Source organism: Dipodomys spectabilis, unplaced genomic scaffold (assembly GCF_019054845.1).
Source record: "Dipodomys spectabilis isolate Male_0828 unplaced genomic scaffold, ASM1905484v1 ptg000178l, whole genome shotgun sequence".
Classification (NCBI taxonomy): domain Eukaryota; kingdom Metazoa; phylum Chordata; class Mammalia; order Rodentia; family Heteromyidae; genus Dipodomys; species Dipodomys spectabilis.
Window position 1 is genome coordinate 13993488 of NW_024870855.1, and position 20388 is coordinate 14013875.

At 54.9% G+C, this 20388-nt stretch overlaps 6 non-coding genes across 6 annotated transcripts; all 6 read left to right on the forward strand.

Annotated features, from left to right (window-relative positions):
* The first annotated feature begins 5479 nt into the window (after positions 1-5479).
* LOC122120922 lies at positions 5480-5598 on the forward strand. The gene has a single exon (XR_006149826.1). It is a non-coding gene; the product is annotated as a 5S ribosomal RNA (ribosomal RNA).
* Positions 5599-8262: 2664 nt separating this feature from the next.
* Positions 8263-8381, forward strand: LOC122120930. The gene has a single exon (XR_006149834.1). It is a non-coding gene; the product is annotated as a 5S ribosomal RNA (ribosomal RNA).
* A 2655-nt stretch (positions 8382-11036) lies between these two features.
* Positions 11037-11155, forward strand: LOC122120932. Its single transcript, XR_006149836.1, has one exon. It is a non-coding gene; the product is annotated as a 5S ribosomal RNA (ribosomal RNA).
* A 2641-nt stretch (positions 11156-13796) lies between these two features.
* LOC122120929 lies at positions 13797-13915 on the forward strand. Its single transcript, XR_006149833.1, has one exon. It is a non-coding gene; the product is annotated as a 5S ribosomal RNA (ribosomal RNA).
* Positions 13916-16563: 2648 nt separating this feature from the next.
* LOC122120935 lies at positions 16564-16682 on the forward strand. The gene has a single exon (XR_006149839.1). It is a non-coding gene; the product is annotated as a 5S ribosomal RNA (ribosomal RNA).
* Positions 16683-19329: 2647 nt separating this feature from the next.
* Positions 19330-19448, forward strand: LOC122120908. Its single transcript, XR_006149813.1, has one exon. It is a non-coding gene; the product is annotated as a 5S ribosomal RNA (ribosomal RNA).
* The last annotated feature ends 940 nt before the right edge of the window (positions 19449-20388 follow it).

Consider the following 20388-nt stretch of genomic DNA (forward strand, 5'->3'; position numbering starts at 1 on the left):
GACATATACTAGTTATTGCAAATAAGGGAAACTGTAGGACCTATGTTTATTTCCTGGGGCCTGGCTTACTTCACTTAATATAATTTTTTTCAAGTCTTTCCATTTCCTAACAAATGGGGCGATGTCATTCTTTCTGATGGAGGCATAGAATTCATATATATATATATATATATATATATATAATTTTCTTGATCCATTCATCTACTGAGGGGCATATGGATTGGTTCCATATCTTAGCTATGGTAAATAATGCTGCAATAAACATAGTTGTGCTGGTAGCTTTAGTATGGTCTTGTTTGTGATCATTTGGGTAAATGCCCAAAAGTGGGATTGCTGGGTCATAGGGGAGCTCTATGTGGAGTCTTTTGAGAAACCTCCATACTGCTTTCCAAAGTGATTGAACAAGTTTACACTCCCACCAACAATGCAGTATGGTTCCCTTCTGTCCACATCCCCCCCAGTATCTGCTGTTATTAGAGTTCTTGATTATAGCCATTCTAACTGGGGTGAGGTGGAATTTCAATGTTGTCTTGATTTGTATTTCTTTTATGGCTAGAGAGGTTGAGCATTTCTTCATGTGTCTATTGGCCATTCTTATTTCCTCTTCAGAGAAGTTTAAGAGGATATTTTTTTAACTAGTTCATATTTCTCTAATTATTCTACTTTACATCTGGACCATGACCTTCTTTATTTAAAAGCCAATATTTAGGGATTTGGCCTGTTCCACTTACTGCAAACTAAAGTCATCTCTGGGTTAAACTTTCAAAATTAAATCAGAGCAGACTGTAGAGAGACATGAAACTCAAAGAACCACTAAGTCCATGGTTATTTTCTTGTGTGTTTGTGGAGTCAACCATCATTATTTAGAATTTTGAACAACTACAAATAGAAAAGGTGCCAATAAAATCACCTCTGCACTAACCAGAGCCAGAACACTGTAGAATGCAGCGTGAAGTCTCCCAACATGATGTCTTCTGACCTTGTCACAATTCTGAACCTCTGTAGCAGTGACAGACATGGCAGGCCTGCAGCTCTAGCTTCTTGCTCATTTGCTCTGGGGCAGACCCTGACTTACAGAGAAACCCTTTTGATCCATGTGGGAAATCCTAGATTGGAGAGAGAATGCACAGAACAATGATTCAGAGAATTTCTGTGCCCAAACTACTTTGAACTCAAACCTGTAATAGGGGAAAGAAGTTAACAAAAAGCAGGAGAAAATCTTGACATCTCTGCTTGCATTTTGTGTCTTTTCTCTGAGCAATTCTCTCTGCAGTGACTTTATTGTAATCACCTTGTGATCGGGGACAGACTGAACGGGTTGACTATATCTTTATGACAAGGGACCAGAAATGATCCCCTAGGAATATTAGTGCCTCCTCAGGACAACCACCAACCAGGCAATGAGAACGAACTCATTCTAATCAGTGATGACAGTGTTAATCTCTCTGGGAGGACTGAAATTCTGACAAACCAGACCATACTTTGCAGAACTGCGTAGTAATTATACATGCCTCTCTTCCCTTTCACCAGTTCCCTTTCATCTTCTAGCTCATGTCAGTACCCCACAGGTGGCTGAAAATACACTGAACTGCTGTCTTTCCAGGACATACCTGGATCTTGTAATAAGTTGCCTTTCTCTACTTCTTTTTACCATGTTTTTTAATCTGGTATTTCAATTTCTTCCCTTCATAGATTGGGCAGCCAGGCATTTGTGGCTCATGCCTATAATCCTAACAACTCAGGAGGCTGACATTAAGGATCAAGGTTCTAAATTAGCATGGTTAGAACAGTATATGAGACTCCATCTCCAGTTAACCAGGAAAAAGCTTAACTGGAGGTGTAGACTAAGTTGTACAGCACCAGCACTGAGAGGGTAAGCTTAGTAAGACCATATTCAACCAAGCTTAACCAAAGTTCAATTCAAAAAAAGTTGGGGACACTTCAAAGAAAGCCTGCCATACATTGTGAGACCATATGTAAATATATATGTAATAAATAATGCACTAGAGATGCTCAATTTTAGAGTTGATATGAAAATGAAAGATAACTTTGAAAGATCATTAGGTGTTAACTGACTTGAATACCACAGGGGAAAAGCCTGAGAACAACCAGATCTTCAGCAGCCTATAGACAATGTCAAAGTTTCCAGTGTAAATATCAATGATGGGTTAGTATACAAAGAAATTTAACACTACAACAGTACAAAAAGGAAAAACCCATAAATTAAAATCTCATGCTTAGTAACTCCAAGAAAAGAACAAAATATAGAGTTATAGAAAATATTTTCAAGCCATATATATGACAATGTGCTCATATTTAGATGATATAAATAGTTATAAAAACTGGAGTAAAAACAACGCAATTAAGAGATGGCCAGTAGGGATTGAGAAGGTGGCTCAGTGGTAGAGTACTTGGCTTGCATGCATGAGAACCTGGGTTCAATTTCTCAGCAACACATAAACAGAAAAAGCCAGAAGTGTCACTGTGGCTCAAGTGGTAGAGCGCTAGCCTTGAGCTGAAGAGCTGAGGGATAGCACCAAGGCCCAGAGTTCAGGCCCCACGACTGACAAAAAAAAAAGAGTTGGCCAATAGATATGAAGACAGAAATCTGAAAAAATGTATAGATAGTAAATGAAAAAAGATACTGCATCAGCAAGGTTGAAATAAAACTTATTTTTACAGACTAAACTTGGTAGAATTTATCTGAACAAATTTTAGAGTTGATATGAAAATGAAAGATAAGAGCTGGGAAGGTGGCTCAGTGGTAGAGTGCTTGCCTTGCATGCATGAGGCCCTGGGTTCGATTCCCTAGCACCACATAAGCAAAAAGAAAAAAAGCTGGAAGTGGCGCTGTGGCTCAAGTGGTAGAGCGCTAGCCTTGAGCTGAAGAGCTGAGGGATAGCGCCCAGGCCCAGAGTTCAGGCCCCACGGCCGGACCCCCCCCCCCAAAAAAAAGAAAGAAAGAAAATGAAAGATAACAACTTTGAAAGATCAGTAGGCGTTAACTGACTTGAATACCACAGGGGAAAAGACTGAGAACAACCAGATCTTCAGCAGCCTATAGACAATATCAAGTTTCCAGTATAAATATCAATGATGGGTTAGTATACATGAAATTTAACACCAGTACAACAAAAAAATTCATGAATCAAGTAATTCCTAAACCCAGAGCAGGTTCTGAGAACACCAACCACATATTTAGACAGCATTTATAGGGGGGAAAAGACTCACAGAAAACAAATCACCTGACTATAGCCAAGTCAACTGACCAGTCAGTTCCTTCGAGGTTAACTACTTAACTATTTGCCACCTAATCATAACTAGCTACAGTGTTAAAGCTCACTTACTGTGATTTGGCACTTCATTGCTTTGGTCTATTACATCCAGTACAGGAGCCCAGTTCAAATGAAGGCCTCCTACAAAGTGTAACTTAACACTAGCCTCCAGGGAAATACCAATTAAAATCATGATATCATCAGATACCACTTAAAACAACAAATATAACCAGTGAGGAAATATACATGCCAAAGATGCAGATAAATCAAATCTCTCACACTTTGCCAGTAAGATGGCAAAGTAGAACTCTGGAAATAGATTAGTCACTTTGTTAAAATTGGTATACACATTTATCATATAACTCAACTGTGATTCTCCTTAACATGTATTCTAGGGAAAGGAAAACAGGTTTGCACAAAATCTTGAATATAAATATTCAAGATTTAACAGTAAGGGCTGGGAAGGTGGCTCAGTGGTAGAGCACTTGCCTTGCATGCCTGAGGCCCTGGGTTCGATTCCTCAGCACCACATAAGCAAAAAGAAAAAAGCTGGAAGTGGCGCTGTGGCTCAAGAGGTAGAGCGCTAGCCTTGAGCTGAAGAGCTGAGGGACAGCACCCAGGCCGAGTTCAGGCTCCACGACCAGATCAAAAAAAAAGATTTAACAGTAAGTAAACTTGAATGTGAATATTCACAGAAGATTTAACAGTATGTGACACCAGGAGCTATGTCTCAGGAGGCTGAGACACAGAGGATTAGGCAAGGCCAGATTGGGGAGAAAAGAATACTAAGCTCCATCTCCAGAATAACCAGTTAAAGCTGGGCTTGAAGTATGGTAAATCACAAATGAATTAAGCAAAGTGAGGGACCAAAAGGTTCTGAATTCAAACCTTACTATGATTAAGTAAAAAATAATAGTAAGTCAAAAAGAAAAGTGTTCATGTCCTTATAGGCCTAAATGACTGAACACTGTTTTACATTCATAATGGAATAATGCCCAGCAAGAAAAAAAGGAGAAAATATAAGCAAATACAACTTGAATGAATTTCTAGGATCTTAGAATACAATACTGATCCCTGAGGATAAGGGAGAGAGAGAGAGATGGTTAAGCAGGAAGAATATAGAAGAAACAAAGAGAAAATATCGCCATCTCATTCTTTCACGTAGTGAGAGACAGAAGAAGAAAGGGAGGGAGGGAGAGAGACAGAGAAAAAGATGGCACCAGATAGAGATGGGGTGGGGGTGGGGGAGAGAAGGAGCAGTGACAACAGAAAGAAGAGCAGTCTTTCTGGAAAACACTGGGGACCTTCCATCTGTCTGTCACTCTATCTTATAAAGTTCCCCAAGCAAGTGGCCACAACAGGTTTGTAAAGCGGCAGAGAGAGAAAGAAATTGGCAACCGTATGCACAGCAGAGGAGGCAGAAGCAGTCAGCAGCAGATGGGGCTGAACAAGAGAATTCAGACATCTATGTCTGAACCCCCCTGATCTCATCTGAACATGGAAGCAAAGCAGAGTCTAGCCAAATTAGTAATTACATGGGAGACCACCTGGGAATATCAGGCGCTGAAGGCACTTGTCTCCGCGGATTCCACTACACCACTGCCTGCCTCCTCCTATATTCGTTCCCTCCCTACCATGCCCCACATTTCTTTCATCAAAGTTAGCCAACCTTAGCCTGCTACTTCACAACAACAGTCCAAACTTATCACCCTGCAATCTGCACAGAGCCTTATACATCCTCCAGGAAACCTGACTCACTCAGATTAATAATCACCTGCTCCATACAACCTCAACCTCTAGCAACACCACGGTCACAGTGCTGCCAAAGGAGCCCCTCCTGACCCAAAACACTCTAACCACACCAGAAGCCCATGCACATCTACACTGGCACACCATGGAACACTCAAAATGACCCCACAACACGAATAAGCACACGGCTCTTGCCAACCTCCCTGGCTTCTCAAAACTGAGCAAGGCTGGATTGGATGGACAGAAAAGGGACAAGACACCAGCCTCACCCTCCTGCTTTCCCACACTGGGGACCTCCCATTCCATGTACCTTGCTCCAATGCAGTTGTGCGAGCAGGCAGGCGCAGCAGGTGTGTGTGAGGCGAGAGCCGCAGGCAGAGGCTGGCGAGAGCGTGGAGAGCGGAGGCTGCAGAGGCGGCGAGCAGCATTTGGGGCTGCGCGCAGCGGCAGCAGGCGTCTGCGGCCATACCACCCTGAACGCGCCCGATCTCGTCTGATCTCGGAAGCTAAGCAGGGTCGGGCCTGGTTAGTACTTGGATGGGAGACCGCCTGGGAATACCGGGTGCTGTAGGCTTTTGCCTCCACCCGGCCCGGGGGCCCGCCCCGGCCTTCCACCTCTCCACGCCCACCCCAGGCCTACTGCCTCCTCCGCCGCCCTCCACCCCCCCCCCCCCCCGCCCTCTTCTTTCATCCAAGCCAGCCCACCTTAGTCTGCTTCTTCACAACCCCAGCCCGCACCGCTCAGCCTGCCTTCTGCACACTTTCCCCACACATGCTCACACACCCTCCTGGCACGCTGACTCCCTCACAGTCACAATCACAATCACCTGCTCCACACACACTCAAACCCTAGCTCCACTGTGCTCACAGCCCTGCCTAGGGAGCCCCTGCCCACCCCACACACTCTGACCACACCGCAGGCCCGTGCCACACCCCGCACTTCCGCACGGTGGCGCACTCACACCCACCCCACTGCTCTTGCCTAGCTCACTGGTTTCTCGCTTCTGGCTGCAAGCACATCTAGCCTGTGGCCAGCAGCTCCCCGGCCGGACCCGTACCCACCCATCACTCAGCCACTCCACCCGCCCCTCTACTGCCTGGCATGACTTCCTGTGGGTACCTGAGGGGCTTCTTTGTGGCTTTGCCCAACCTTCTCTATGTGGGATGCCTACTCCTTGAATAGATGAATTGCTATCACTGAAATGAGGCTTGGCTCAAGTGTTCCAAGAAAGCCTTTCCTGCCTGCCTGCCTGCCTGCTGGCCTGCTTGCCTGTGGACTTTCCTAGCAGCTTGAAGACCCTGAGCTTCAATGCCAGGACAGACTAGCCAAGAGAAGGAGGGACACAGAGAAGCATAGAGCACACTCCAGCCATTTGCTTGACTAGAAAGCTGAGGCTCCTGGTATGCCTGCCATCTTGTTGAGCCCATGCACAAGCCCCCAGGAGGAGTCTCTGCTGTCAGCACATCCAGCAGGCAGACTAGACGGAGAGATTCCAGAGCCTCGCTGGGTGCCTACATGCGTGCAGTGGGGAGGAAGGAGGGCTGGGACACAGTGTCTCCCCCTGGGAAGCACATACTGCAAAGTGGGATCCCACTTTGCAGGGTGAGAGGTGCGGGCTGCTGTTGTGAAGAAGAACCCCCAGTGATTTGGGATCCTTGGGGGAAGGAGCCCAATGACCCTGCAGTTACACACCGCCTTGCCAACACACACCCTAGGAAGCACAAGGGAGATGGGTTGGAAGCTGTTGGAGTTGCCACCTTGAGAAGACACGAGGTGAAGAAGAAGCCTGGCAGTCAGAAGAAGCAGTTGGCCACCAGGGCTGGAATGCTCAGTCCCCGCAACGAAGTACGGTGGGAGGGTTGGCATGGGAGCTGGGCTGTGCTCAGAAGGACAGAGGCCCAGGGGGCCTTGTGCAGCCACCTCCAATGTATGCAAGCCATCCCCACCCTGTGGGATCTAGTGAAGCCTGGAATTAAGTTCGGTGCAGGCACACACACACACACACACACACACACAGAGAGTGAGAGAGAGAGATAGAGAGAGAGAGAGAGAGAGAGAGAGAGAGATGGGAGAGAGAGAGAGAGAGAAAGACAGAGCAATTGGTTTAGGGAGAGAATCACCCCTCCCTTCGCGCAAACACAGAGTCACAGTGGTTTCAGGAGGCTGGCAAGGCTGGATTGGATGGACAGAAAGAGGACAAGGCACCAGCCTCACGCCCGTGCTTTCCCACACTGGGGACCTCCCATTTCATGTACCGTCCAAGGGAGTTCTGTCCTCCCTGGTTTTCCTTGCTGGGTTGGGGCCCTGGTGGCATCTAGAGACCTGCTGTGCAGGTCTTGATCAGAGGTTGGGCTGAAGGGTCCAATTAGGTGTTAGGGCGGGGGTTCCGTTGGGCTTCAGCTTTTGGCTGTGAATTGGGGTCAGCATTGGCCTTAGGCTTGGGTTAGGTGAGGTTTAGGGAAGAGGTGGGGGACAGGGGTCAGGTGCGATTTCAGTATGGAAGATGGGGTTAGGGTGAGACTTGGGATAGGTTTGAGCTTAGGTGTAGACCTACTCCATGGGGTTGAGGGTTTGGGGGAGGGTTACTGGTGGGGTGAGGAATGGGCCTGTCCTGAGGACAGTTGTGGACCAGGTTTCTGGGTTAGGTGGTTCTGCACCGGCACTAGAGAGGTGACTTCCAGGATGCTCTGCAAAGCCCAGGCCTCTGCTGAGTGCATGGCCGGTGAGGGCAAAGCGAGGTGAGGGAGGGAGGGAGGCAAGCGCAGTGAGATGCAAAGCATGGGGAAGCAGCCAAATGCACAGCCATGCACCGAGAGATGGAAGCGGTCCCTCAGTAGCCTGGCGGCCGGAGAAGACAGGTGGGGAGCCTTGCAAGTGCACTTGCCTTAAGCGCTTGAATGTGCAAGGCTGACGCAGGCAGGCTGTGGGGTAGGAGGGCAGGGCAGTGAGTCGCTGGGAAATCGGCCCGGTCTCCTTCTGGGCATTAGTGCGTGTGTGGGGAAGGTTGGGTGGAAGGGGGGAGAGAGCGCTTGGCGGCGAGAGCAGCAGGCTCGGCTTGCTGGCAGAGGCTGCGGTCCGTGCGTTGGTGCGAGCGTGCTCCGATGCAGTTGTGCGAGCAGGCAGGCGCAGCAGGTGTGTGTGAGGCGAGAGCCGCAGGCAGAGGCTGGCGAGAGCGTGGAGAGCGGAGGCTGCAGAGGCGGCGAGCAGCATTTGGGGCTGCGCGCAGCGGCAGCAGGCATCTACGGCCATACCACCCTGAACGCGCCCGATCTCGTCTGATCTCGGAAGCTAAGCAGGGTCGGGCCTGGTTAGTACTTGGATGGGAGACCGCCTGGGAATACCGGGTGCTGTAGGCTTTTGCCTCCACCCGGGGCTCTCCACGCCCACCCCAGGCCTACTGCCTCCTCCGCCGCCCTCCACCCCCCCCCCCCCCCCCCCCGCCCTCTTCTTTCATCCAAGCCAGCCCACCTTAGTCGGCTTCTTCACAACCCCAGCCCGCACCGCTCAGCCTGCCTTCTGCACACTTTCCCCACACATGCTCACACACCCTCCTGGCACGCTGACTCCCTCACAGTCACAATCACAATCACCTGCTCCACACACACTCAAACCCTAGCTCCACTGTGCTCACAGCCCTGCCTAGGGAGCCCCTGCCCACCCCACACACTCTGACCACACCGCAGGCCCGTGCCACACCCCGCACTTCCGCACGGTGGCGCACTCACACCCACCCCACTGCTCTTGCCTAGCTCACTGGTTTCTCGCTTCTGGCTGCAAGCACATCTAGCCTGTGGCCAGCAGCTCCCCGGCCGGACCCGTACCCACCCATCACTCAGCCACTCCACCCGCCCCTCTACTGCCTGGCATGACTTCCTGTGGGTACCTGAGGGGCTTCTTTGTGGCTTTGCCCAACCTTCTCTATGTGGGATGCCTACTCCTTGAATAGATGAATTGCTATCACTGAAATGAGGCTTGGCTCAAGTGTTCCAAGAAAGCCTTTCCTGCCTGCCTGCCTGCCTGCCGGCCTGCTTGCCTGTGGACTTTCCTAGCAGCTTGAAGACCCTGAGCTTCAATGCCAGGACAGACTAGCCAAGAGAAGGAGGGACACAGAGAAGCATAGAGCACACTCCAGCCATTTGCTTGACTAGAAAGCTGAGGCTCCTGGTATGCCTGCCATCTTGTTGAGCCCATGCACAAGCCCCCAGGAGGAGTCTCTGCTGTCAGCACATCCAGCAGGCAGACTAGACGGAGAGATTCCAGAGCCTCGCTGGGTGCCTACATGCGTGCAGTGGGGAGGAAGGAGGGCTGGGACACAGTGTCTCCCCCTGGGAAGCACATACTGCAAAGTGGGATCCCACTTTGCAGGGTGAGAGGTGCGGGCTGCTGTTGTGAAGAAGAACCCCCAGTGATTTGGGATCCTTGGGGGAAGGAGCCCAATGACCCTGCAGTTACACACCGCCTTGCCAACACACACCCTAGGAAGCACAAGGGAGATGGGTTGGAAGCTGTTGGAGTTGCCACCTTGAGAAGACACGAGGTGAAGAAGAAGCCTGGCAGTCAGAAGAAGCAGTTGGCCACCAGGGCTGGAATGCTCAGTCCCCGCAACGAAGTACGGTGGGAGGGTTGGCATGGGAGCTGGGCTGTGCTCAGAAGGACAGAGGCCCAGGGGGCCTTGTGCAGCCACCTCCAATGTATGCAAGCCATCCCCACCCTGTGGGATCTAGTGAAGCCTGGAATTAAGTTCGGTGCAGGCACACACACACACACACACACACACACAGAGAGTGAGAGAGAGAGATAGAGAGAGAGAGAGAGAGAGAGAGAGAGAGAGAGAGAGAGATGGGAGAGAGAGAGAGAGAGAAAGACAGAGCAATTGGTTTAGGGAGAGAATCACCCCTCCCTTCGCGCAAACACAGAGTCACAGTGGTTTCAGGAGGCTGGCAAGGCTGGATTGGATGGACAGAAAGAGGACAAGGCACCAGCCTCACGCCCGTGCTTTCCCACACTGGGGACCTCCCATTTCATGTACCGTCCAAGGGAGTTCTGTCCTCCCTGGTTTTCCTTGCTGGTTTGGGGCCCTGGTGGCATCTAGAGACCTGCTGTGCAGGTCTTGATCAGAGGTTGGGCTGAAGGGTCCAATTAGGTGTTAGGGCGGGGGTTCCGTTGGGCTTCAGCTTTTGGCTGTGAATTGGGGTCAGCATTGGCCTTAGGCTTGGGTTAGGTGAGGTTTAGGGAAGAGGTGGGGGACAGGGGTCAGGTGCGATTTCAGTATGGAAGATGGGGTTAGGGTGAGACTTGGGATAGGTTTGAGCTTAGGTGTAGACCTACTCCATGGGGTTGAGGGTTTGGGGGAGGGTTACTGGTGGGGTGAGGAATGGGCCTGTCCTGAGGACAGTTGTGGACCAGGTTTCTGGGTTAGGTGGTTCTGCACCGGCACTAGAGAGGTGACTTCCAGGATGCTCTGCAAAGCCCAGGCCTCTGCTGAGTGCATGGCCGGTGAGGGCAAAGCGAGGTGAGGGAGGGAGGGAGGCAAGCGCAGTGAGATGCAAAGCATGGGGAAGCAGCCAAATGCACAGCCATGCACCGAGAGATGGAAGCGGTCCCTCAGTAGCCTGGCGGCCGGAGAAGACAGGTGGGGAGCCTTGCAAGTGCACTTGCCTTAAGCGCTTGAATGTGCAAGGCTGACGCAGGCAGGCTGTGGGGTAGGAGGGCAGGGCAGTGAGTCGCTGGGAAATCGGCCCGGTCTCCTTCTGGGCATTAGTGCGTGTGTGGGGAAGGTTGGGTGGAAGGGGGGAGAGAGCGCTTGGCGGCGAGAGCAGCAGGCTCGGCTTGCTGGCAGAGGCTGCGGTCCGTGCGTTGGTGCGAGCGTGCTCCGATGCAGTTGTGCGAGCAGGCAGGCGCAGCAGGTGTGTGTGAGGCGAGAGCCGCAGGCAGAGGCTGGCGAGAGCGTGGAGAGCGGAGGCTGCAGAGGCGGCGAGCAGCATTTGGGGCTGCGCGCAGCGGCAGCAGGCATCTACGGCCATACCACCCTGAACGCGCCCGATCTCGTCTGATCTCGGAAGCTAAGCAGGGTCGGGCCTGGTTAGTACTTGGATGGGAGACCGCCTGGGAATACCGGGTGCTGTAGGCTTTTGCCTCCACCCGGGGCTCTCCACGCCCACCCCAGGCCTACTGCCTCCTCCGCCGCCCTCCACCCCCCCCCCCCCCGCCCTCTTCTTTCATCCAAGCCAGCCCACCTTAGTCGGCTTCTTCACAACCCCAGCCCGCACCGCTCAGCCTGCCTTCTGCACACTTTCCCCACACATGCTCACACACCCTCCTGGCACGCTGACTCCCTCACAGTCACAATCACAATCACCTGCTCCACACACACTCAAACCCTAGCTCCACTGTGCTCACAGCCCTGCCTAGGGAGCCCCTGCCCACCCCACACACTCTGACCACACCGCAGGCCCGTGCCACACCCCGCACTTCCGCACGGTGGCGCACTCACACCCACCCCACTGCTCTTGCCTAGCTCACTGGTTTCTCGCTTCTGGCTGCAAGCACATCTAGCCTGTGGCCAGCAGCTCCCCGGCCGGACCCGTACCCACCCATCACTCAGCCACTCCACCCGCCCCTCTACTGCCTGGCATGACTTCCTGTGGGTACCTGAGGGGCTTCTTTGTGGCTTTGCCCAACCTTCTCTATGTGGGATGCCTACTCCTTGAATAGATGAATTGCTATCACTGAAATGAGGCTTGGCTCAAGTGTTCCAAGAAAGCCTTTCCTGCCTGCCTGCCTGCCTGCCGGCCTGCTTGCCTGTGGACTTTCCTAGCAGCTTGAAGACCCTGAGCTTCAATGCCAGGACAGACTAGCCAAGAGAAGGAGGGACACAGAGAAGCATAGAGCACACTCCAGCCATTTGCTTGACTAGAAAGCTGAGGCTCCTGGTATGCCTGCCATCTTGTTGAGCCCATGCACAAGCCCCCAGGAGGAGTCTCTGCTGTCAGCACATCCAGCAGGCAGACTAGACGGAGAGATTCCAGAGCCTCGCTGGGTGCCTACATGCGTGCAGTGGGGAGGAAGGAGGGCTGGGACACAGTGTCTCCCCCTGGGAAGCACATACTGCAAAGTGGGATCCCACTTTGCAGGGTGAGAGGTGCGGGCTGCTGTTGTGAAGAAGAACCCCCAGTGATTTGGGATCCTTGGGGGAAGGAGCCCAATGACCCTGCAGTTACACACCGCCTTGCCAACACACACCCTAGGAAGCACAAGGGAGATGGGTTGGAAGCTGTTGGAGTTGCCACCTTGAGAAGACACGAGGTGAAGAAGAAGCCTGGCAGTCAGAAGAAGCAGTTGGCCACCAGGGCTGGAATGCTCAGTCCCCGCAACGAAGTACGGTGGGAGGGTTGGCATGGGAGCTGGGCTGTGCTCAGAAGGACAGAGGCCCAGGGGGCCTTGTGCAGCCACCTCCAATGTATGCAAGCCATCCCCACCCTGTGGGATCTAGTGAAGCCTGGAATTAAGTTCGGTGCAGGCACACACACACACACACACACACACACAGAGTGAGAGAGAGAGAGAGAGAGAGAGAGAGAGAGAGAGAGAGAGAGAGAGATGGGAGAGAGAGAGAGAGAGAAAGACAGAGCAATTGGTTTAGGGAGAGAATCACCCCTCCCTTCGCGCAAACACAGAGTCACAGTGGTTTCAGGAGGCTGGCAAGGCTGGATTGGATGGACAGAAAGAGGACAAGGCACCAGCCTCACGCCCGTGCTTTCCCACACTGGGGACCTCCCATTTCATGTACCGTCCAAGGGAGTCCTGTCCTCCCTGGTTTTCCTTGCTGGTTTGGGGCCCTGGTGGCATCTAGAGACCTGCTGTGCAGGTCTTGATCAGAGGTTGGGCTGAAGGGTCCAATTAGGTGTTAGGGCGGGGGTTCCGTTGGGCTTCAGCTTTTGGCTGTGAATTGGGGTCAGCATTGGCCTTAGGCTTGGGTTAGGTGAGGTTTAGGGAAGAGGTGGGGGACAGGGGTCAGGTGCGATTTCAGTATGGAAGATGGGGTTAGGGTGAGACTTGGGATAGGTTTGAGCTTAGGTGTAGACCTACTCCATGGGGTTGAGGGTTTGGGGGAGGGTTACTGGTGGGGTGAGGAATGGGCCTGTCCTGAGGACAGTTGTGGACCAGGTTTCTGGGTTAGGTGGTTCTGCACCGGCACTAGAGAGGTGACTTCCAGGATGCTCTGCAAAGCCCAGGCCTCTGCTGAGTGCATGGCCGGTGAGGGCAAAGCGAGGTGAGGGAGGGAGGGAGGCAAGCGCAGTGAGATGCAAAGCATGGGGAAGCAGCCAAATGCACAGCCATGCACCGAGAGATGGAAGCGGTCCCTCAGTAGCCTGGCGGCCGGAGAAGACAGGTGGGGAGCCTTGCAAGTGCACTTGCCTTAAGCGCTTGAATGTGCAAGGCTGACGCAGGCAGGCTGTGGGGTAGGAGGGCAGGGCAGTGAGTCGCTGGGAAATCGGCCCGGTCTCCTTCTGGGCATTAGTGCGTGTGTGGGGAAGGTTGGGTGGAAGGGGGGAGAGAGCGCTTGGCGGCGAGAGCAGCAGGCTCGGCTTGCTGGCAGAGGCTGCGGTCCGTGCGTTGGTGCGAGCGTGCTCCGATGCAGTTGTGCGAGCAGGCAGGCGCAGCAGGTGTGTGTGAGGCGAGAGCCGCAGGCAGAGGCTGGCGAGAGCGTGGAGAGCGGAGGCTGCAGAGGCGGCGAGCAGCATTTGGGGCTGCGCGCAGCGGCAGCAGGCGTCTACGGCCATACCACCCTGAACGCGCCCGATCTCGTGTGATCTCGGAAGCTAAGCAGGGTCGGGCCTGGTTAGTACTTGGATGGGAGACCGCCTGGGAATACCGGGTGCTGTAGGCTTTTGCCTCCACCCGGGGCTCTCCACGCCCACCCCAGGCCTACTGCCTCCTCCGCCGCCCTCCACCCCCCCCCCCCCCCGCCCTCTTCTTTCATCCAAGCCAGCCCACCTTAGTCGGCTTCTTCACAACCCCAGCCCGCACCGCTCAGCCTGCCTTCTGCACACTTTCCCCACACATGCTCACACACCCTCCTGGCACGCTGACTCCCTCACAGTCACAATCACAATCACCTGCTCCACACACACTCAAACCCTAGCTCCACTGTGCTCACAGCCCTGCCTAGGGAGCCCCTGCCCACCCCACACACTCTGACCACACCGCAGGCCCGTGCCACACCCCGCACTTCCGCACGGTGGCGCACTCACACCCACCCCACTGCTCTTGCCTAGCTCACTGGTTTCTCGCTTCTGGCTGCAAGCACATCTAGCCTGTGGCCAGCAGCTCCCCGGCCGGACCCGTACCCACCCATCACTCAGCCACTCCACCCGCCCCTCTACTGCCTGGCATGACTTCCTGTGGGTACCTGAGGGGCTTCTTTGTGGCTTTGCCCAACCTTCTCTATGTGGGATGCCTACTCCTTGAATAGATGAATTGCTATCACTGAAATGAGGCTTGGCTCAAGTGTTCCAAGAAAGCCTTTCCTGCCTGCCTGCCTGCCTGCCGGCCTGCTTGCCTGTGGACTTTCCTAGCAGCTTGAAGACCCTGAGCTTCAATGCCAGGACAGACTAGCCAAGAGAAGGAGGGACACAGAGAAGCATAGAGCACACTCCAGCCATTTGCTTGACTAGAAAGCTGAGGCTCCTGGTATGCCTGCCATCTTGTTGAGCCCATGCACAAGCCCCCAGGAGGAGTCTCTGCTGTCAGCACATCCAGCAGGCAGACTAGACGGAGAGATTCCAGAGCCTCGCTGGGTGCCTACATGCGTGCAGTGGGGAGGAAGGAGGGCTGGGACACAGTGTCTCCCCCTGGGAAGCACATACTGCAAAGTGGGATCCCACTTTGCAGGGTGAGAGGTGCGGGCTGCTGTTGTGAAGAAGAACCCCCAGTGATTTGGGATCCTTGGGGGAAGGAGCCCAATGACCCTGCAGTTACACACCGCCTTGCCAACACACACCCTAGGAAGCACAAGGGAGATGGGTTGGAAGCTGTTGGAGTTGCCACCTTGAGAAGACACGAGGTGAAGAAGAAGCCTGGCAGTCAGAAGAAGCAGTTGGCCACCAGGGCTGGAATGCTCAGTCCCCGCAACGAAGTACGGTGGGAGGGTTGGCATGGGAGCTGGGCTGTGCTCAGAAGGACAGAGGCCCAGGGGGCCTTGTGCAGCCACCTCCAATGTATGCAAGCCATCCCCACCCTGTGGGATCTAGTGAAGCCTGGAATTAAGTTCGGTGCAGGCACACACACACACACACACACACACACACACAGAGTGAGAGAGAGAGAGAGAGAGAGAGAGAGAGAGAGAGAGAGAGAGAGAGAGATGGGAGAGAGAGAGAGAGAGAAAGACAGAGCAATTGGTTTAGGGAGAGAATCACCCCTCCCTTCGCGCAAACACAGAGTCACAGTGGTTTCAGGAGGCTGGCAAGGCTGGATTGGATGGACAGAAAGAGGACAAGGCACCAGCCTCACGCCCGTGCTTTCCCACACTGGGGACCTCCCATTTCATGTACCGTCCAAGGGAGTCCTGTCCTCCCTGGTTTTCCTTGCTGGTTTGGGGCCCTGGTGGCATCTAGAGACCTGCTGTGCAGGTCTTGATCAGAGGTTGGGCTGAAGGGTCCAATTAGGTGTTAGGGCGGGGGTTCCGTTGGGCTTCAGCTTTTGGCTGTGAATTGGGGTCAGCATTGGCCTTAGGCTTGGGTTAGGTGAGGTTTAGGGAAGAGGTGGGGGACAGGGGTCAGGTGCGATTTCAGTATGGAAGATGGGGTTAGGGTGAGACTTGGGATAGGTTTGAGCTTAGGTGTAGACCTACTCCATGGGGTTGAGGGTTTGGGGGAGGGTTACTGGTGGGGTGAGGAATGGGCCTGTCCTGAGGACAGTTGTGGACCAGGTTTCTGGGTTAGGTGGTTCTGCACCGGCACTAGAGAGGTGACTTCCAGGATGCTCTGCAAAGCCCAGGCCTCTGCTGAGTGCATGGCCGGTGAGGGCAAAGCGAGGTGAGGGAGGGAGGGAGGCAAGCGCAGTGAGATGCAAAGCATGGGGAAGCAGCCAAATGCACAGCCATGCACCGAGAGATGGAAGCGGTCCCTCAGTAGCCTGGCGGCCGGAGAAGACAGGTGGGGAGCCTTGCAAGTGCACTTGCCTTAAGCGCTTGAATGTGCAAGGCTGACGCAGGCAGGCTGTGGGGTAGGAGGGCAGGGCAGTGAGTCGCTGGGAAATCGGCCCGGTCTCCTTCTGGGCATTAGTGCGTGTGTGGGGAAGGTTGGGTGGAAGGGGGGAGAGAGCGCTTGGCGGCGAGAGCAGCAGGCTCGGCTTGCTGGCAGAGGCTGCGGTCCGTGCGTTGGTGCGAGCGTGCTCCGATGCAGTTGTGCGAGCAGGCAGGCGCAGCAGGTGTGTGTGAGGCGAGAGCCGCAGGCAGAGGCTGGCGAGAGCGTGGAGAGCGGAGGCTGCAGAGGCGGCGAGCAGCATTTGGGGCTGCGCGCAGCGGCAGCAGGCATCTACGGCCATACCACCCTGAACGCGCCCGATCTCGTGTGATCTCGGAAGCTAAGCAGGGTCGGGCCTGGTTAGTACTTGGATGGGAGACCGCCTGGGAATACCGGGTGCTGTAGGCTTTTGCCTCCACCCGGGGCTCTCCACGCCCACCCCAGGCCTACTGCCTCCTCCGCCGCCCTCCACCCCCCCCCCCCCCCCGCCCTCTTCTTTCATCCAAGCCAGCCCACCTTAGTCGGCTTCTTCACAACCCCAGCCCGCACCGCTCAGCCTGCCTTCTGCACACTTTCCCCACACATGCTCACACACCCTCCTGGCACGCTGACTCCCTCACAGTCACAATCACAATCACCTGCTCCACACACACTCAAACCCTAGCTCCACTGTGCTCACAGCCCTGCCTAGGGAGCCCCTGCCCACCCCACACACTCTGACCACACCGCAGGCCCGTGCCACACCCCGCACTTCCGCACGGTGGCGCACTCACACCCACCCCACTGCTCTTGCCTAGCTCACTGGTTTCTCGCTTCTGGCTGCAAGCACATCTAGCCTGTGGCCAGCAGCTCCCCGGCCGGACCCGTACCCACCCATCACTCAGCCACTCCACCCGCCCCTCTACTGCCTGGCATGACTTCCTGTGGGTACCTGAGGGGCTTCTTTGTGGCTTTGCCCAACCTTCTCTATGTGGGATGCCTACTCCTTGAATAGATGAATTGCTATCACTGAAATGAGGCTTGGCTCAAGTGTTCCAAGAAAGCCTTTCCTGCCTGCCTGCCTGCCTGCCGGCCTGCTTGCCTGTGGACTTTCCTAGCAGCTTGAAGACCCTGAGCTTCAATGCCAGGACAGACTAGCCAAGAGAAGGAGGGACACAGAGAAGCATAGAGCACACTCCAGCCATTTGCTTGACTAGAAAGCTGAGGCTCCTGGTATGCCTGCCATCTTGTTGAGCCCATGCACAAGCCCCCAGGAGGAGTCTCTGCTGTCAGCACATCCAGCAGGCAGACTAGACGGAGAGATTCCAGAGCCTCGCTGGGTGCCTACATGCGTGCAGTGGGGAGGAAGGAGGGCTGGGACACAGTGTCTCCCCCTGGGAAGCACATACTGCAAAGTGGGATCCCACTTTGCAGGGTGAGAGGTGCGGGCTGCTGTTGTGAAGAAGAACCCCCAGTGATTTGGGATCCTTGGGGGAAGGAGCCCAATGACCCTGCAGTTACACACCGCCTTGCCAACACACACCCTAGGAAGCACAAGGGAGATGGGTTGGAAGCTGTTGGAGTTGCCACCTTGAGAAGACACGAGGTGAAGAAGAAGCCTGGCAGTCAGAAGAAGCAGTTGGCCACCAGGGCTGGAATGCTCAGTCCCCGCAACGAAGTACGGTGGGAGGGTTGGCATGGGAGCTGGGCTGTGCTCAGAAGGACAGAGGCCCAGGGGGCCTTGTGCAGCCACCTCCAATGTATGCAAGCCATCCCCACCCTGTGGGATCTAGTGAAGCCTGGAATTAAGTTCGGTGCAGGCACACACACACACACACACACACACACACACAGAGTGAGAGAGAGAGAGAGAGAGAGAGAGAGAGAGAGAGAGAGAGAGAGAGATGGGAGAGAGAGAGAGAGAGAAAGACAGAGCAATTGGTTTAGGGAGAGAATCACCCCTCCCTTCGCGCAAACACAGAGTCACAGTGGTTTCAGGAGGCTGGCAAGGCTGGATTGGATGGACAGAAAGAGGACAAGGCACCAGCCTCACGCCCGTGCTTTCCCACACTGGGGACCTCCCATTTCATGTACCGTCCAAGGGAGTCCTGTCCTCCCTGGTTTTCCTTGCTGGTTTGGGGCCCTGGTGGCATCTAGAGACCTGCTGTGCAGGTCTTGATCAGAGGTTGGGCTGAAGGGTCCAATTAGGTGTTAGGGCGGGGGTTCCGTTGGGCTTCAGCTTTTGGCTGTGAATTGGGGTCAGCATTGGCCTTAGGCTTGGGTTAGGTGAGGTTTAGGGAAGAGGTGGGGGACAGGGGTCAGGTGCGATTTCAGTATGGAAGATGGGGTTAGGGTGAGACTTGGGATAGGTTTGAGCTTAGGTGTAGACCTACTCCATGGGGTTGAGGGTTTGGGGGAGGGTTACTGGTGGGGTGAGGAATGGGCCTGTCCTGAGGACAGTTGTGGACCAGGTTTCTGGGTTAGGTGGTTCTGCACCGGCACTAGAGAGGTGACTTCCAGGATGCTCTGCAAAGCCCAGGCCTCTGCTGAGTGCATGGCCGGTGAGGGCAAAGCGAGGTGAGGGAGGGAGGGAGGCAAGCGCAGTGAGATGCAAAGCATGGGGAAGCAGCCAAATGCACAGCCATGCACCGAGAGATGGAAGCGGTCCCTCAGTAGCCTGGCGGCCGGAGAAGACAGGTGGGGAGCCTTGCAAGTGCACTTGCCTTAAGCGCTTGAATGTGCAAGGCTGACGCAGGCAGGCTGTGGGGTAGGAGGGCAGGGCAGTGAGTCGCTGGGAAATCGGCCCGGTCTCCTTCTGGGCATTAGTGCGTGTGTGGGGAAGGTTGGGTGGAAGGGGGGAGAGAGCGCTTGGCGGCGAGAGCAGCAGGCTCGGCTTGCTGGCAGAGGCTGCGGTCCGTGCGTTGGTGCGAGCGTGCTCCGATGCAGTTGTGCGAGCAGGCAGGCGCAGCAGGTGTGTGTGAGGCGAGAGCCGCAGGCAGAGGCTGGCGAGAGCGTGGAGAGCGGAGGCTGCAGAGGCGGCGAGCAGCATTTGGGGCTGCGCGCAGCGGCAGCAGGCGTCTACGGCCATACCACCCTGAACGCGCCCGATCTCGTCTGATCTCGGAAGCTAAGCAGGGTCGGGCCTGGTTAGTACTTGGATGGGAGACCGCCTGGGAATACCGGGTGCTGTAGGCTTTTGCCTCCACCCGGCCCGGGGGCCCGCCCCGGCCTTCCACCTCTCCACGCCCACCCCAGGCCTACTGCCTCCTCCGCCGCCCTCCACCCCCCCCCCCCCCGCCCTCTTCTTTCATCCAAGCCAGCCCACCTTAGTCGGCTTCTTCACAACCCCAGCCCGCACCGCTCAGCCTGCCTTCTGCACACTTTCCCCACACATGCTCACACACCCTCCTGGCACGCTGACTCCCTCACAGTCACAATCACAATCACCTGCTCCACACACACTCAAACCCTAGCTCCACTGTGCTCACAGCCCTGCCTAGGGAGCCCCTGCCCACCCCACACACTCTGACCACACCGCAGGCCCGTGCCACACCCCGCACTTCCGCACGGTGGCGCACTCACACCCACCCCACTGCTCTTGCCTAGCTCACTGGTTTCTCGCTTCTGGCTGCAAGCACATCTAGCCTGTGGCCAGCAGCTCCCCGGCCGGACCCGTACCCACCCATCACTCAGCCACTCCACCCGCCCCTCTACTGCCTGGCATGACTTCCTGTGGGTACCTGAGGGGCTTCTTTGTGGCTTTGCCCAACCTTCTCTATGTGGGATGCCTACTCCTTGAATAGATGAATTGCTATCACTGAAATGAGGCTTGGCTCAAGTGTTCCAAGAAAGCCTTTCCTGCCTGCCTGCCTGCCTGCCGGCCTGCTTGCCTGTGGACTTTCCTAGCAGCTTGAAGACCCTGAGCTTCAATGCCAGGACAGACTAGCCAAGAGAAGGAGGGACACAGAGAAGCATAGAGCACACTCCAGCCATTTGCTTGACTAGAAAGCTGAGGCTCCTGGTATGCCTGCCATCTTGTTGAGCCCATGCACAAGCCCCCAGGAGGAGTCTCTGCTGTCAGCACATCCAGCAGGCAGACTAGACGGAGAGATTCCAGAGCCTCGCTGGGTGCCTA